Below are 19,984 nucleotides of genomic sequence, written 5' to 3'. Positions count from 1 at the left end.
TATGCTAAGCAAAATAAGTCAATCAGAGAAAGACAAGTATCATATAATGTCCCTGATATGAGGAATTCTTAATCTCAGGAAACAAACTGAGGGTTGCTGGAGTGGCGGGCGGTGGGAGGGATGGGGTGGCTGGGTGATAGACACTGGGGAGGGTATGTGCTATGGTGACTGCTGTGAATTGTGTAAGACTGTTGAATCAAAGACCTGGACCTCTGAAACAAATAATACATTATATGTTAAAAAAAAAAAAAAAAGGAAGATAGTAGGAAGGGAAAAATGAAGGGAGGTGGGAATCGGAGAGGGAGATGTACCATGAGAGACTATGGACTCTGAGAAACAAACTGAGGGTTCTAGAGGGAGGATGGGTTAGCCTGGTGATGGGTATTAAAGAGGGCACATACTGCATGGAGCACTGGGTGTTACAAGCAAACAATGAATCATGGAACACTACATCAAAAACTAATGATGTAATAATGTATGGTGATTAACATAGCATAATAAAATAAACTTAAAAAAAGTGTTACCTACATTCATAACAAAAACAAAACAAAACAAACAAAAAAGTCTATACCCAATGTAAATATATTTTAAAAATAAAGTTAAGATAAAGACATTTTTAGACAAAATGAAACTAAGAATTTATCACTCATACACACTGCAATATTGTTAAAGCATATCCTTCAGGCATAAAGAAAAAACTCAAGACATGGGAGTTATCATGATACAGAACATCATACTTGTTATGGATGTGGTTAAATACAAAAGTTTTCCTTCTCACTTTTGAAATTTTTAGAAAATGACAATTTAATGCAAAAATATGATCAATGTATTATAGAGTTTCAAATATATGTAAAAGTGGAATGACAACAATAGCTCAAGGGACAGGAGTGTGGAAATGAAAACATGCTCTTGTAAGCTTCTTACATCATAAACAAAATGGTGTAATATTATTTGAAGACAAACTGTGATTGATTAAAGAAGTATATTGTAAATCCTAGATTAGTCATTATTAAGAATACAACAAAATGAAGCAATTATACCTAAGAAGCCAAAAGGAAAAAAAATGAAGTTGAAAATGTTCATTCTATAAAAAGAAACAGGAAAAAATAAACATTTGATAAGCACAGAAAAAAAAGTAGCATGACAGTAAAGTGAACACATCCATATGAATAAATACATTAAATATAAATGACCTAAGCATCCCAGTAAAATTCAGAGATTGTATTAAAAAATCCCTTAACTAATTTGCTGTTTTCAAGAAATGAACTTTCCATATAAAGACACAAATGGTTAAAAGAATTAACAGTAATAAAACTGACTTCATTATATAGTAATGCTTTTATTTGCCTGCTGACACACTATTAAGGAGAACCCAAAGTCACCACATTGTAATCCACTGTCTTTCTAAGATGTACCTGATAAAGGACTTGTATCTACGTTAAGGAAAACACTGTTAGGAATCAAAGGTGAGAAGGCTGGTAACAAATGGAACATTGGCCATATGGTATGTGTATTTCTAACTTCATAAGAGAATGCCAAACTGTTCTAAAGTGACTATACTATTTTTTTTCCTTCCGGAGATGTATGAGCATTCCAGTCACTGTTTGTTATTGTAATTTTTAAAGCAATTCTAATATAATACCTATAGTGATATTTTATTGTACTTTATTTTGCATTTCCCTAATGGATAATGATATTGAACATCTTTTCATGTAATTATTTGGCACCTGTATATCTTTTGTGTGTGCGTGTAGTCTTTTCAAACTTTGTTATTTTCTTTTATTTATTGGTTTATTTTCATATAATTTTTTGACAGATTTTTATGTACTGGATATAAGTCCTTTATCAATATGTGTTTTGTAAAAAATTCCTTCCAGTCTGTGGTTTCTCTTTTTTATTTTCTTATTAGTTACTTTCAAAGGGTATGTTTGTAAATCCAATGCCATCAAATTTATAATTTTTTCTTAAGAGAAAATACTTGCTTAACCCAGGGACACAAATATCCTTTTCCCATTTCTTTGGTGTTCATTGGTATTTCTCCTCTCTCATCTATGATTTTATTTATTTGAATCCTTTCTCTTTTCTTTTTGCTAAGTCTGGCTAGAGGTTTATCAATTTTAGTGATTTTTTTCAAAGAACCAACTCCCAGTTTCATTGACCTGTTCTGTTGTTTTTTTAAGATTCTATATCATTTATTTCTGCTCTAGTCTTTAGTATTTCCTTCCTTCTGCTGGATTTAGGTTTTGTGTGCTGTTCTTTTTCTAGCTCCTTTAGGCGTAAGGTTAGGTTGTTTATTTGAGATTTTTCTTGCTTCTGAGGTAGGCCCGTATTGCTATATACTTCCCTCTTAGGACCACCTTTGCTGCATCCCAGAGGTTTTGGACAGTTGTATCTTCATTTTTATTTGTTTCCACGTTTGTTTTTTTTTTAATTTCTTCTTTGATCTCCTATATTTTCTTCTAGAAATTTTATATTTTTACAATTTATATTTAGCTTTGACCATGTAGGTTATTTTTCAAATGGTGTAAAATATGAATGAGGTTCATTTGTTTACATATTTATAAAAAAATCTTATGGGTTGAAAAGTCAAAAGGCAATTAGAAAATGTTTCAAATGAAGTAAAAATAAAAATACAATATACTAAGTTTGTGAAATGCACTTAAAGCAATGTTTATAGGAAAATGTGTTTCATCACATTTACATTAGAAACTATTTTATTAATTTTTTCTAGCTTTACTGAGATGTAACTGACATGTAACATTGTGCAGATTTAAGGTGTACATATTAATGATTTTAAATGTATATATTTCAAAATGCTTACAATAAGATTAGCTAACACATTCTTCACCTCACATAATTTTTGTTGTTGGTAGTATTATGGTGAGAATATTAAAGCTTTACTCTCAGAGCAAGTTTCAAGTATTTAACATAGTATTCTTAACAATACTCATCATGCTGTACATTAAATCCCCCAAACTTATTTATTTTATAACCAGAAGTTTGTACACTTTGACCAACATCTTCCCATTTTCTCTACCATCAGCCCATGGCAATCACTATTCCACTCTTCCATTCTACCAGAATTTAAAAGTTTTAAGGTACAAAATCAATACATAGAAGTCAGTTGCCTTTCTTTATGTTAACAATGAAATAAAAAAAAAGAAAAGAATTTAAGAATGCAATCCCATTTACAATTGCATCCAAAACAATAATATACCTAGGAATAAACTAAACCAAGGACGTAAAAGATGTGTACATTGAAAATGATAAGATATTGATGAAAAATTGAATACACAAATAAATGAAAATATATTCTGTGCTCATGGTTTAGAAGATTTATAGTGTTAAAATGTCTATACTACTCAAAGCAATCTACAGATCCAATAAAATTCTTACTAAAATTCTTGTATAGAACAAACAACCCTAAAAACTGTATGGAACCAAAAAAGACCCTGAATAGCCAAAACAATCTTGAAAAAGAAGAACAAATCTAGAAGCATCATGCTCCCTGATTTGAAACTATATTACAAAACTATAATAATCTGAACAGTGTGTAATTGGTATAAAAATAGACACCTAGATCAACAGAACAGAATAGAGGGCCCAGAAATAAACCCACATATATATGGTCAATTAACTTATGATACAGGAAGCAAGAATATACAATGGGGAAAAGATGGTCTCTTTAACAGCTGGTCCTGAGAAAACTGTTCAGCCACATGTAAAACAATAAAATTAGATCACTATCTTATAGCATACACAAAGTACTACTAACTCAAACTGGATTAAAGACTTGAATGTGTGACCTGTTGCTATAAAACTCCTAGGAAAAAATAAAACTAGGTGGCAAACTCCTTCACATTGTTTTTGGTGATTAATTTTTGGATGTGATTCCAAAGAAAGGCAACTAAAGCAAAAATAAACAAGTGGGACTACATCAAATTAAAAGGCTTCTCCATGGCAAAGGAAACCATGAACAAAATGAAAGGCAACCTACTGAATGGGAGAAAATATGTAAATCATATATTTGATAAGAGGTTTATATTCAAAATTTATAAAGTACTCACTCAATCAAAATTAAAAACCCCCAAACAAATGAAATAAAAAGTGGGCAGAGGATCTAAATAGACATCTTTCCAAAGAACACATACAGATGACCAACAGGCACATGAGAAGATGCTTAACATCACTAATTACCAGGGAAATGCAAATTAAAACCACAGTGAGATACCATCTTACACCTGTTAGAATGGCTATTATAAAAAATACAAGAAATGGAGAGTGTTGGCATGAATGTGGGGAAAGGGAAACCCGTGTGTACTGCTGATGGAATTGTAAATTGGTGTGGCCACTATGGAAAACAGTAAAAAGGTCCCCCCCCCAAAAAAAAAGAACTACCATACAATCCAAAAATTCGACTTCCGAGTGGTTATCCAAAAAAAACAAAAAACAGGGTGCCTGGGTGGCTCAGTTGGTTAAGCGACTGCCTTCGGCTCAGGTCATGATCCTGGAGTCTGGGGATCAAATCCCTCATCAGGCTCCCTGTTCAGCAGGGAGTCTGCTTCTCCCTCTGACCCTCCCCACTCTCATGCTCTCTCTATCTCATTCTCTCTCTCAAATAAATAAATAAAATCTTAAAAAAAAAAAAACAATTTGAAAAGATATATGCATCTTTATGTTCATTGCACCAATATTTAAAATAGCCAGTATATGGAAACAACCTACATGTCCATCAGAAGACGAATGGATAAAGAAGATGTGAGATACACACACACACACACACACACACACACACACACAGGAATACTACTAAGCCATAAAAAAATAACAGAATCTTGCCATTTGCAACAACATTGATAGAACTGGAGGGTATTTTGCTAGGTGAAATAAGTCACATTGAAGAAGACAAATACCATATGATCTCACTTATGTGTGGAATCTAAAAAAAACCCAAAACAGATGAACAAACAAAAGAAAACAAAACTCATAGATACAGAGAACAGGCTGGTTGTTGTCAGAGAGGAGGGGACTTGGAAGTGGAAGAAATGGTGAATAGGGTCAAGGGGTACAAACTTTCAGATATAAAGTAAATAAGTCATTAGCATATAATGTACAGCATCATGACTGTAGTCAATAGTATTGTATTTCATATTTGAAAGTTACCAAGAGGCTAAATGTTAAAAGTTCTCATCACAAGGCAAAACAAAAAACAAAAATGTAACTGTGTATGGTGACAGATGGTAACTAGACTTACTGTGGTGATTCTTCCACAGTGTACACAAATTTGAATGATTATGTTGTAAGTCTGAAACTAACATAATGCTATATATCAATTGTGCCTCAATAAAAAATAAATAAAAATAAAGCAATGCCTCCTTGAGAAAAAGGAAACAGACCAATAACCAAGTCAAAAGAAAAATACAAATCTTGGGGAAAAAATTGAAGCTCATACAAGAAACAAGGTCTAAACCCTAATACGCATAGATTCATGTGTGTGTATGTATGTGTATATCCTAGAAACTAAGAATAAGAAGTTCAACAACAGAGAAAAACAGTCAAAGGACATGACAGAAAGTTCACAAATAAATACTAACATCTCTTGAATGTATAAAAATGTGTTCAATTTCAGTCATAAGAGAAATATACATTGAAACTATAGTGAGATTTCATTTTTACCTCTTAAATGGGAAAAAAAATTTAAAAATTGACAAGTTTTCACATATCTTTCAATCTTTGATCCAGAAATCCCACTCTGAGAATTTACCCTTTAGCTATAACAGCATATATACAAAGGATATGTGTTCAAGGTAACATTTCAGAGTACTGTTCAAAATAGCAAAAGTGTGGAAATATCCATAAATCCATCAAAGAGATTGTTAATCCATGATACATCACACAATAAAATTCTATGCAGTTATAAAAGGAAATTAATGAGGGACCTCTCTATGCACAAACACAGAAATATCCCCTGCATCTATTAAGTAAAAAATAAAGCAAGATTCACAGTCATAGTTGTCATTGAAAAGGAGCAAAGTAAAAATATATACTACAAAAATCCTTGAAGAATGAAGATAAAATTTGAAGAGACCTTGCCAAGCAGCAGAAGGCAGACAGATTCCATTGCAATAGAGTTGTACCACTCACCTGTATTTTTAAATGTTAAAATGAGTCTTCAAGTTGAAAAGAAATGAAAACGGATGACCAATAGAATCCTCTAGAAGGAATGAGGAGCACCAAAAGTGAGAACTAAACAACAAAGAAGAAAATTACTTCGGAAAAGAAATCTATAGAGAGTATTTATAGGAAATAACAAGGTCTCCTCCTAACCTTTTGAGTGATATAGAGAGAATTCAATGACTTTTCCTTTTATTTTGATTGCTTCATAGATATGTATATGTATATATATAAAACTTATTTATTAGAAAAATACTCATCAGGAAAAATAATTGAAATTAAAAAGTAATGTAAGAAACCCTTCATGATCAGGATTTACATACATCAAAGAGACACAAGATCCAATTGAAAGAATCTTAATGGCCAAAGCTGGAACATTGGACCAACAAAATATATAAAGGACAATTGGATCATAATCTAAATCATAAAAATAAAAATCCATGAGTCCATAATGTCATAAAGAAGTGATTGAATGAATAAATAAATGGTGAAGAACAAACAAATCTCCTGTGTAAAATAATTCCAAATGATTTATAATCTGCCCTAATTTGTTGGAGAATGAAGTGGGGGCTGTGTGTAGTGAATTATTTCCAAAAGAATTTAGCATGGAAAGAAGGGGGAAATATGGAACTTACAGTGAACAATTTTGACTTAGCCAAATGATCAACATAAACATCAGTGAGAGCAAAAGTACATGAAAATAATTTTACATATCTCCAAGATGATGGAAAAGGCACTTAACCTCTATGGTCTTCCTGCCCCAAACTCACAATCCCAGGATAGCAGCCAGAAAAGAACCAAACAGTACCAACTGAAATACCTTCTATAAAATACCTGACCAGTACTTCTCAAAACTGCCAAGTTCAGGGATGCCTGGGTGGCTCAGTTGGTTGAGCGTCTGCCTTCCGCTCAGGTCATGATCCCAGGGTCCTGGGATCGAGCCCCGCATCGGGCTCCCTGCTCCGCGGGAAGCCTGCTTCTCCCTCTCCCACTCCCCCTGCTTGTGTTCCCTCTCTCGCTGTGTCTCTCTCTGTCAAATAAATAAATAAAATCTTAAAACAAAAACAAAAACAGGGAGCCTGGGTGGCTCAGCCATTAAGCGTCTGTCTTCGGCTCAGGTCATGATCCCAGGGTCCTGGGATCAAGCCCCACATCAGGCTCCCTGCTCCGCGGGAAGCCTGCTTCTCCCTCTCCCACTCCCCCTGATTGTGTTCCTGCTCTCGCTATGTCTCTCTCTGTCAAATAAATAAATAAATGAATAAATAAGAAATTTTTCTTGATCAATAGCTCAGCTGCTCCTGTCTCTAGCACCTCTACTTAAGCATATATTTTATTATCCTAACCAGGAAACTATTGAAGTTAAAAGGAGAAGCTACTGAACAAGAATCAAAACAACAGCCTTTTTGTTAAATCGCATTAGTGAGCCTAAAAACAGCTCCATGAAAAATGCTCCGTTAAAAACAAATTCTTACTTAGAATCAAAATGACACGTGTACACACATTTAACTCAGATCTGTACCCCTGAAACAAATAATGCAATATATGTTAAGAAAAGAAGAAGAAGAAGAAGAAGAAGAAGAAGAAGAAGAAGAAGAAGAAGAAGAAGGTTGAAAAATCCATTTTTCAAGGATTTTTGTAGTATATATTTTTACTTTGCTCCTTTTCAATGACAACTATGACTGTGAATCTTTGACAATGGCAATACACGATCCCTTTTGAGACCAGGCAGATGTCATTACTAAAATGGGGAGGTAGCAGGAGAGGAAGAATGAAGCGGGGGAAATCGGAGGGGTAGACGAACCATGAGAGATGATGGACTCTGAAAAACAAACTGAGGGTTCTAGAGGGGAGGGGGTGGGAGGATGGGTTAGCCTGGTGGTGGGTATTGAGGAGGGCACGTTCTGCATGGAGCACAGGGTGTTATGCACAAACAATGAATCATGGAACACTACATCTAAAACTAATGATGTAATGTATGGGGATTAACATAAGAATAAAAAATATATATATTAAAAAATAAATAAATAAAAATAAAAAATAAAAAAATAACAACAATGTATTCATAATGATTATCTCATCATTAGAAAACCATAAGCAGAATAATTTATCTTTTAACTACATTTGGAATCTTTGATAAAAGAAAATAAGTGTTGGGCAGTCAACTTCCAACTCAAAATACACCATGGATTCTAAGGGACTTTTCAAGAGATTGTTTTTAATGAGAGTGTCATCTCTGTGGGTGCAGAGCAGAATATGCTAAACCTCACACCCAGGATCCAGCTGTAAATGTGCTGATAAACTTGTAGAGAAGACTCACTGCCTAAAGCCAACACTCTCCAAAGTCAGATTCAAACCCTGATATGAAAAGACCAGAATCTTGACTGCTAGGATAGGGATATTTGGGTGGGTGAGTCTGGGGATCTTGAATCCTGAGATTCTCATGGAAGTTGTTGTTTTGTTTTGTTTTGTTTTGTTTTGTTTTGTTTTGTTTTGCTTAAGGTTTTATTTATTTGAGAGAGAGAGAGATCGAGAGCACATGCATGCAAGTGGGGGTGGGGCAGAGAAGCGGTGGGGAGAAGGGAGGTGGGAGGAGAAAGACATCTGGACTCTGCCCTGAGCACAGAACCTGGCATGGGGCTCCATCCCAGGACCCTGAAATCATGACCTGAGCCAAAACCAAGAGTCGGATGCTTAACCGACAGAGTCGCCCAGGGGCCCCTCTCCTGAAAGTTTTTTTTTTTTTAAAGATTTTATTTATTTATTTGAGAGAGAGAATGAGAGCGAGAGAGAGAGAGCACACATGAGAGGGGGGAGGGTCAGAGGGGGAAGCAGACTCCCTGCTGAGCAGGGAGCCCAATGTGGGACATGATCCCGGGACTCCAGGATCATGACCTGAGCCGAAGGCAGTCGCTCAACCAACTGAGCCACCCAGGTGCCCTGAAAGTTTTTATTCGTAGAAGCAATCTCTGATTTTGTCAGAGAAAAGTAGCCTCGCTCTGCCAAGAGACAATGCAGTGACTTCTCTGATGCAGGGGTGTGCCACAAAGATGCAGACTTTCCTCGGGATTTGCCACCTGGCTTCTTAGTGCTTCCAGGTTAAAACCAGAAGTAGGGCACATCTCATCCTGAGGGAATTATAGTTTCTGCTCTGGTACGAAAAAGCTATATGGCCACAGAAATTGCAGAAACTGGTTAAATGATACCAAGGAGAATAGGGAAACACAGGGATCATAAGGCTGAATATTAAAGGTGTTGAATTGGAGGTTAGAAGGTTCTAAGCGGTGGGGGGGGTTGATTTATTGACATGAGGTACACAGCTATGTCAAAGTTTCAGTGTGCTCTCTTTAACATACAAAGATTTGTCCTGTGAATAAGGTGATGATGCCAGAATTTTCTTGGCATGGTATTGAGGGAAATTTCAGAAGTCTTAGTGAGGTGATAATGTTGAATGAGATTAACTCCGTAAGATGTGAGAAACTACTTCTAATAATGTTTCCTGAGATGGTCCAAGGACACACCCTTTACTAAGAAAATAAGAAACGTACTTCTAAGAGAAGCACAAAGGTCTTTGAGAAAACAGCATATTATCTGTAGGCCATGGTTGGTGGTAAGATGTGCCGCTGTAGGATGAACCCCCTAATATCAGTGAGGATGGTAGGATTACAGAATGACATGGCAATACACGATCCCTTTTGAGACCAGGCAGATGTCATTACTAAAATGGGGAGTAAGGACAGAGTGCCCACAAAGGTGACTTGATCATGGTGTTCTCCTGGTGAAGAGAGAGTAACAACCAATTAGGGATATATCTGTGGGGTGTGTGTGTGTGTGTGTGTGTGTGTGTGTAACTTTTCTGTGCTTCTATTATGTACACAAGGTGGTAACCTGAAGTCTGATATCAGTTGACAAGTGGAATATTATGGTTCATCACCAACTTCCTACATCAAATTCAATTCACAACTCAAGAGCCCTCACAATGTGAAAAATGTCATAAATCCTTCTTCAACTTTCCCCTACAAGTTCTATGGCTATTTTCCAAGGTAACTGTGCACCCAAGATGAAGGATATCCAGGTATTTTGCAGATAAGCAGAAATAAAGCCTGAGCTGGTGTTGATACCAGGAGATAACTAAAACCATTTTGTTTCTCTGGATAGACAAGGTGCATTTAGAGGTTGCATGATAAATGGAGGTTTAGCTAAGGCCTATTTCATAGTAGGACTAATGTAACTGAAGATCCACCCTGGGATTATTCTTCTGCTCTTCTAGTGTATAAGAAAATATATGTGCATCAATGTCACTTGGAAAAAAAACAAGACAACAAACAACACATTCCTCTTTAGAATGAAGGTTGGGTTACCACACCATTCAAGCCACTAAGATCAGCCAAAATACTGGCCAAAGGTGAGTGAAATCTGAAATGAATGTTGAAGGAGGAGAGGATGAATACTAGTTATAATGTCAGCAAATTCGCAGCAGCAAGGACTGCAGCTTGCCCCACTCCCCATCTTTCCTGAAGTTGTGGAGTCTATATCTGGCTGCCATTTTGAAGGAGACAGTGCTGGATTTCCTCTCAGGAAATAAGTGGCAGCATCTGTTCTCATGTTGGTGGAGACCCTATATTGTAATAAGATGGTAAGAGGGCAAGCAACAGTGGAGTGATGGAGTGATCTGAGAGAAGTCCAAGTGGAGACTCTAGCAGACACCTCCTACATACCACATCAACTTTTATTGGCCTCCTTAACTATGGCTCCTTCCAGCCATTGATAGGGACTGACTAGTCAGCAATTTAATCAATTTTCACTTAGACACAACTGGAGAGGACCTTGCTGCTTGCCCAAGCTGAGTCCTCTCTCCTTCACCGTGTATGCTGGGACATAAGGCTTGTAGTCAATGCACTCTAACTCTTTGCTTAATTGGAGGAGAGAGCCAACGGGTTAATTCTTCTCCCTTTTTCCCTCAGGATATACTGCCCTACAATGCAACTAAAATGTCTTCTTGGTAAACAAAACCAGGGATCAGCGCTTAGTGGCAGCTCATTTGACAGCATGTCACGTTGGCTCTCCCTCTTCTGCTTCCCTTTCCCAGGCCCTCAATTCTGTTCCTGGAATTCTACTCTCTAAAATTGGTAGCACATAAGCCACTTCCAAAGCTGCTGCTTTCTAAGGGTTCTAGATTAGAATAGAGGGGAGTCAACAACTGTCATTGTGCACAGACAATATGCTCATTGTTAAAGAAAATACAATAGAATCATCAGATAAACATTTAAAACAAATTAGAGTTCTGCAAATTTGTCAGGTACAAGATGATCAGCAATAATGAATCTGAAAAACATCATGAAAAGAAAGTATTATTCACAGTGAGAGTATTAAAAACAGTGCCAAATTAGCACAGAAGGAAAAAAAAAACACTTAAGCAGATTATACAAAATAAAACAATCACATTGTCATAAATACAAAGAAAGCTGTGTCTCATACAGACAGCTCAAGACAGTGCAAAGAAATGATGGCTAATTTAATGTATCATGTTGGGAAGAAATGGTTCATTGTGTGAAAAAGAATAATACTGAATCTCCACATGGAAAAAAAAAAAAGTTTTAAGAGTTTGACATGAGGGGAGCCTGAGTGGCTCAGTCGTTAAGGGTCCGCCTTCAGCTCAGGTCGTGGTCCCAGGGTCCTGGGATCGAGCCCCACGTCGGGCTCTCTGCTCAGCGGGAGCCTGCTTCTCCCTCTCCCAATCCCCCTGCTTGTGTTCCTGCTATCGCTATCTCTCTCTGTCAAATAAATAAAATAAAATCTTAAAAAGAAAAGAGTTTGACATGAGTCCCTTCTCCAGCCTAAAGAAAGTGGTCCTTACATGGTGTTAACCTTGAAGTGCCAACACGAGAGTCCTGTGGTCAGCTACGTATGGAACCGTGTTCTGGGATCGCCCTCAGTGCATGGTGTGGTTGCTTCATTGCATGACTGATGGACAGGGAGCTGCTCACTCAGCCTGACTCTGTTGCTAATAAGACATTTAAGTAGAAGGAACCTGAATCCCATGGCTTTTCTGTGCTGATATGTCTTCTGCATCACATCAGCTTCCTGCCAACTTCTCCACCGTCTTCAGAGGGGATGACTAAAGACATCCTGAATCTCAGTGTCTCCTTCTACACTCTGTTCTGCTCCCTGTCTGTGTCCTTTCTAAGGCAACTGGGTGCTGACTAAGCCCAACAAAGCTCTTTGAGTTGGACTGACAATCTGAGTAAAGGCATTTCCGGTGGTTTTGTATCCACACCATATACAGAAGTGAACACTTGATGTGTGGAGAAAAGCGACGTTGAATGCACACATATAAAGGTGGCAGTAGAGAAATTAGAATGTATTAGTGGTCTTAGGAATACATCAAAATTAGAAATTTGTGCTTATGTAATTATGTTAACAAACTAAACAGATTGGTGACAGATGAGAAGATATCTGTAACATCCAAAAATGTTAAAGAAGTAATATCTAGAACATCAATGGAAATATTGGAAATGCGTGAGAATACATGTAATTCTAATTTAAAAGAAAGCAAATGACATATGTAGGAAATTCACAGCATAGAAAACTGGAAGGCTAACAAGTAACGAGGAATGTTCATAAAATAGAAGGAAGTAGACAATCAGCATGTTGCCTTTTCAGAAATAACCAAAATAGGGGCGCCTGGGTGGCTCAGTCATTAAGCGTCTGCCTTCGGCTCAGGTCATGATCCCAGGGTCCTGGGATCGAGCCCCGCATCGGGCTCCCTGCTCAGCGGGAAGCCTGCTTCTCCCTCTCCCTCTGCCTGTCGCTCCCCCAGCTTGTACTCTCTCTCTGTCAAATAAATAAAATCTTTCAAAGAAAGAAATAATCAAAATAAGCTGATTTTAAGTTTAGAAACACTATGTAATCTAATATCAAATTTAAAAAAATTAATAATAAATCAGGTTATTTGATGTAATACACTAATGAGCCTTGAAATATGATAATTAAACTAAAACTAGCATGCATTTCAAATGAATTAGTGTCTTACACATGATAGAGAGAACCACATTTTGCTATACTTTGCATGGTAATAGTTTAATCCATGTATACCCTGAGGAAGTCAAAGCCCAGAGAAGAGATGATAGAATAAAATAAAGATACTTTATGAAACCGTGCAACCCAGCGCTTTGTTTTTTTAACTGATAAACTTTATTGGGGGCAGTTTTAATTTTATGGAAAAAGTGGGAAGTAGAGTGTTACCATATATCCTCTGACCCCCAACCCCAGGGTCTCCTTATTAATATCTAACATTAGCCTGGTACATCTATCACAACTGAAGGGCCAACACTGATACATTATTATTAACTAAAGTACATAGGTTACATCAGGGTTCACTTCTTGTGTTGTATATTCTATGGCTTTAACAAATATATAATGGCATGTATTCACCATTACAGTGAGGATATAGATAGATAGATCCTTATATAGATATCTCTCTCCCACATTATATATATATATGCCCCTGGAATGTCATCCTTAAGAGACACATACATAGACTCAGATATGATGAGACAGCTTTAAGAAAGTCCAATCGGGGCACCTGGGTGGCTCAGGTTAAGTTTCTGCCTTTGGCTCAGGTCATGTTCTCATGATCCCAGGGTCCTGGGATCTAGCCCTGCCTTGGACTCCCTGCTGAGCAGGGAGCCTGCTTCTCCCGCTCCCTCTGCTGCTCCCCCTGCTTGTGAGTTTCTTTCTCTCTCTCTGTCAAATAAATAAATAAAATCTTAAAAAAAAAAAAAGTCAGATCAACTTTATGGGGCCAATAAAGCCCCTTGGAAATCCTGATACCTTGCTTACAAAGCTCCCCACAGCCTTACCAGGCCATGCTACAAAATACTAGCTATCTCTGCAGAAGTCTGGACTCTAGGTCAACTGATATGGTTGCAGCCTAAGAACAAGTAAGGCCCTGAATTCCTTACCTGAGAGAACAAGTCTAAGACCCCATCCAAGTTGTACCAGCTCTCAGAGCATGCCCACAGCCCCTTCTCCTTGTCCTAAGATAACCTCCTGACATCAGGGACTCAATTTTGCCTCATTCTGTTAAGTCTCCACTCCAAAGTAAACGTGGGAATATATGGTACATAACTACATACTATATGTTTATCACCATAATATGTAATAAATCTATCTACCTATCTATCATTACCTTTCTCTCTATTACGATAAGTCAGTAGATAGGTAGGTAGGTAGATTTATCACATATTATAGTTGCATTGTCCCCCAACTCCCCTGTGTTCCATAGATTAACTCTCTCTCCCCCAAACTCCTGGCAATCACTGATCTTTTACCATCTCCATGATTTTGTCTTTTCCAGAATGTCATATAGTTGGACTCATATAGTATGTAGCCTTTTAAAATTAGCTTCTTTCACATAGCAATATGGATTTAAGTTTCCTCCATGTCTTTTTATGGATCATTTCACTTTCATGCTGAGTAATATTCAATTGTCTGGGTGAACCACAGGTTATCCATTCATCTACTGAAGAGCAGTTTGGTTACTTTCAAGTTTGGGCAATTATGAATAAATCTGTTAGAGATATCACGGGCAGGTTTTTCTGTGGACATAAGTATTCAATCCCTTTGCATAAATACCAAGGAGCATCACTGTTGGAGCATATGGTAAGAGGATGTTTTGTTTGTAAGAAACCATCCAACTACCTTCCAAGGTGGTTGTACCAATCTGTATTCCCACCAGCACTGAATGAGAGTTCCTACTGCTTCTCATCCTCACCAGCAGGAGATGTTCTCAGTGTTCCAGATTTGGCCATTCTAACGGTTGCATAATGATATCTCATTGTTTTTTAATCTGCATTTCCCCAATGACACATGATATGCAGCATCTTTTTGTATGCATACCCAACCATTTCTGAAGCTTTTCCTCAGCTTCCCTTCCCCAGCAGACAAAGGAATCTCTTTTTGTTTCTCTTAAGTTGTCCTAAGTCAGGAGTTGCTGTGCTTCCCAAAATATCTGCTAAGAGCTGCAGACATTCCAATAATAATTTCCATCACGCAAATACAATTAATTTATGCTGGAGTCTGTGCCGGGGCTCATTTGTAATTATGTGTCCCAGGTTTCACTGGGAAGATAGTATCAGCCCGACAGGTTAGGGTTAAGGTTAGGGGCACAGGCTTTCTGCAGTGCAAGAGCCCTGAGACTCACCAGCACAATTACGCCTCTTTTCTCCCCCCTCAGGTAAGTGATCTTGTTTCCACCTGTTTTATCTCAGGCCACAAACACAGAGAACAGCTGCAATTCTCTTCCTTGCCTTCCTTTGTCTTTTGCATTTCAGACATGTATTAAGGATATCAGATAATAACAGACATAAATTTGAGTTCCTTTTATTTCTACCGATATAGGCCCCAGCCCGTTCACCCATCATTTTGGCCCTTGTGTGGATGGTCACCTTGTTCTGCAATTCAGATTAAAAACTCAGTACTTTTCTTTCCTCTGCCTTGCATTTCATATCCAAATGCTCAGTGATTCTCATTCAACCTTCCTGGAACAAGGTCCCGTATCCCCCTCTGCACTCACTCTCTTAGTGGCTACCCTATTTCAGCTTTCACTATCTCTATCCAGACTAGTTCAGTGCATTCCCAGTCACACATCCCCACCAGTCCCGCTTCCACAGAGATCAGAGTCACCTACTATTTTTTTTTTTAAGATTTTATTTATTTATTTGACAGAGGGAGACACAGTGAGAGAAGGAACACAAGCAGGGAGAGTGGGAGAGGGAGAAGCAGGCTTCCCGCCAAGCAGGGAGCCCGATGCAGGGTTCGATCCCAGGACCCTGAGATCATGACCTGAGCCCAAGGCAGACGCTTAATGACTCAGCCACCCAGGTGCCCCTGGAGTCACCCACTTTTAAGGCCAGTCCATGGACTGGCATTTGTGACTTGCTTCTGCTTCCCTTTCTACTCTCCTCTGTACTGACCTCACTTCCTTGCAACCGACATGCTGCTCCTTGGGATTGTTCCCTGGGAGTGCTCCAGACAGCCCGTGCGCACAGCCCATCTGACCATGTCCAGCACCCCATTCCCACCGGTCTCAGCTACGCCTGCTTTTCCTGACCTCCCCACTTAAAAGCTGATGAGATCCTCTTCATTCTTCAAAGAGCTTCCAGAAAGTCTTATGAAACCACTATAGAGAATTAATCAGTCTTTGCTCTGTGATGAGATAAACAGGATTCCTAATCCTTCTTATAATACTTAATTGTATTACTGTTTTTTTCTCCCAGACCGTGAGCTTCTCAGAGGTATAGGTGTGTATCCTGCTCCTTGTCCACCAGTATAAGCAGTATTTCACATATGGAAGGTACTCATGGGTCTGCTTAAGAAGGAAATTGATGAATATGTGAGTAAAAGTAATTGGCTAATTGTTACTTTTATTCTCTTTATCACTTTCATAAGACGAAAACTGGAAACACACCACTAGATGTGTTTTAAGTGCATGTGCTTAAGCCCACCACAAACAATTAATCTGAAGATCTTTTTCATCAAAGCAACATTTTAAAGATCTCCATGTCTATTTTCTCTAAAACTAAGATTTTTTGGCTGATTGCCTAAGGTGCTGTGGTAGCCAAAAATTATGACTAATTTTTTAATAATGGAGTCTGAAAACGTACATTTGGTTGGATTTTTTTTTTAAGATTTTTATTTATTTATTGAAAGAGAGAGAATGAGAGAGAGAGCATGAAAGGGGGAGGGTCAGAGGGAGAAACAGACTCCCCGCCGAGCAGGGAGCCTTATGCGGGACTGGATCCCGGGACTCCAGGATCATGACCTGAGCCGAAGGCAGTCGCTTAACCAACTGAGCCACCCAGGCACCCCATTTGGTTGTTTTTAATGTTCTAATACATATATTTCAAATACATGCTTTCTGAAATAACATTTTAATTTGATCATGCCCTGTGAATAAATGCAAATTCAATTTACCTGTGACCCCAGATTTCAGGGTTTCATTTTAGTGTTTTTGTTTTTGTTTTTGTTTTTTTTATGGAAGCCTACAATAAGTTAAATTCTGTTCCTGCAAAATGTGTAGTCCAACAAGCCCCCTGGCAGTTTGAAAGATGACAAGTGAAGACAACACAGTGAGTCTGAGTCACTATGTCAACAGCAACAGAAACCCTGCTTGCTTATGTGCAGGTGCAGGGACTCTGGAGTTGGAAGAATGACTGAAGCATTTCACGGCTTGCCCTTTGGCTTTTAGTATCCATTCTGCAGTCTAAAAAATTAACTGGGAATCTCACAATCGAAATGGGGCAGAGTACAATCAAATTCTCCGCTGCTTCAATTTTCAAAATGATGACAGTTGGAGCAGTTTTCATACTTTTCTTGTGTGCAGGTCAGCTGGGGAATCAGGGAACCTGCCCACTGTAAGTGAAATGGCATTTTCCCTGGCACACATATCAGTCACTCGTCATAATGGCCAAAAGCATCATCAAAGACTCCCTGAAAGGGGACCTGCGTGAGACCTTTCCTTTGCAGGGCATTGCTGAGAAAGAACATACAAGGGTTCTTTGGTAAAAATCTGCTTCCTGAGTATGGAATCTTCATAATATGTGTGTCTCCCAGACCCCTCGGTGCCCATAACTAGGCTCATTAGTGCACCTGGCTTGCCTTGTTCCCTGGAGAATTTCTAATCCTGGCAGGTATCTTTCCCTGTGTGAAAATGAATGGAGTGACCACAGGGGAAAAATTATATAATACATGTATATAAATATATATATATATATATATAAAATATATATTCTGAAAAAATAAATATGTATAATATATAAATGTATATAATTTTAATGTATATTAATTTATAAATGTATATAATTTATAAATATATTTATAAATATATATAAATTATATACATTTTATCATTATGTATTATATGCATAAATTTATATACATATATATTAGATTTTATACTCCACATAGTGGTTCTTTTCCAAAGAAAATTATGTATATATTATATACATAAATTTATATACATATATAAATAAATATATAAATAAATAAAATCTTTAAAAAAAAGAAATTTTCATCCCAACTAATTCTACATAAGCATTCCCTTTCAGATGTTCATCTGTTTTTTATTCATTAGAGACCTCTGACATTTAACTGAAGCCCAAGAACAGAGGTAAGAGAATTAAAACAAGATCACACTCAAATGTTACACCTACCTTGTCTCCAAGAAAACTGTGTCTTTCCTACTTTTTGTTAGTGTCCTAGTTAGTAAGCGCAAACATACAGCATTTGAAACCCAGCCTCTTATTAAGACCAATAATGGATCCTTATAATCTACCAAGAAATTTTAAAAAACTGAAGATACACAGGGAAAATAGAAAGATTTTACTCTTCAAATAGCTCTGTGAGTAAAGAAACATGGATTCTACTCTCTCTGTGTGGCTGCATTTACATTTTTCCTCTTTTTCCCTTACTTTTATGGTTTAGCAAGGGAATGGAGCCCCATCATAGTAGAGTCCACTTAGGGACAGGCTAAACTTCAGGTCTCCAAATATTTTTCACAGTTTCTGTAAATGGTAAGATGTCTTGCAAATGTTTAAGGTTCATGGTTCAGAACACCGCATTTATGTCCCCAGACACCATTCTGCTTATATGCATGATTTGCAGGCAAGAACCTATTTCTAGGGATGACTGATGTGACTTTATAGTTGGCTTAAGAACATTGACTGAAATCCAACTAAAATGCCAGATAGAAGATAAAGACACCTACCCAACCATTCTCATTTTAGACAAAATGCCACAAAGTTTAAAACTGTGAAGTCTGGTATCCAGAGCAGGCAGGGAATGGGCCAGCTACCTCGGTGACCAGGAGGCTTCATACCAGCTTTCTGGTTTGTCTCTGGAACCGGCCTTAGAGGTGACTTCGCTACTTGACAAGGTTCCTGAATTCTTCAGGGCTATTGTGCTGGGGACTCCTTTAATAACCTGAGCCCACTCTTTTGACTGATTTTCAACACAGGGTCTTCAGTGAATAAAGTAGGAGAAAAATGATAGATTTCATTGATTAATTTGCATAATATGGGTGGGCGGAGCAAGATGGCAGAGGAGTAGGAGACCTGGATTTCGTCTCCTCTCAGGAATTCAGCTGGATAGGGATCAAACCATTCTGAACACCTACAAACTCAACAGGAGATCGAAGAAAAGAATAGCAACAACTCTCATAGGAAAAGCGACCACTTTCTGGAAGGTAGGACATGCGCAGAAGTGAATCCGAGGTGATATTTGGGAGGATAGAGGGCGGGGAAGGGGCCTCTGTCAGCCGCTTCTGGCAAGTGATAGAACCACGGAGCACAAAATCAGAACTTTTAAAAGTCTGCTCCGCTGAGGAACGTCACTCTGGTGGCTAGTGGGGGGTGGAACCCTCTGGGACAGTGTGGTCTCAGGACCCTCGGGGACACAGAAAGACCGGGGGGTGCCTGAGTGTGGCAGAGCTCCCAGGTATCGGAGTGGGGAAGCCGGCTGCAGAGATGGAGCCGAGGTGCGGGCTCCCAGCTCGGGGTTGCCATAAACAGTGATCCGCGGCACAGTCAGGCCCCTGCTCCTCCAGCAGGGACCCAACAAGCGGCAGATCCGGGGAGACTCACCTTCCTCCCCCGGGAGGAGCTGTGCGGGAGCGCACGGCAGGGATCTGCTGGGTTTGGAGACTCCACCCGGGGTCGGGTGCCAGAGATAAAAATGCTCGGTCACAGGCCGGGTGAGCACAGAGTGCATCCGGAGAACGGGGAGATGGGAGTGACTGACGGCTTTTCTCTGG

This window comes from Mirounga angustirostris, unplaced genomic scaffold, assembly GCF_029215605.1.
Source record: "Mirounga angustirostris isolate CCGP_5_RB_7025 unplaced genomic scaffold, mMirAng1.0.hap1 SCAF_2, whole genome shotgun sequence".
Lineage (NCBI taxonomy): Eukaryota > Metazoa > Chordata > Mammalia > Carnivora > Phocidae > Mirounga > Mirounga angustirostris.
The sequence above is the reverse complement of the archived record's forward strand: the minus strand, read 5'-3'. Positions refer to the sequence as shown.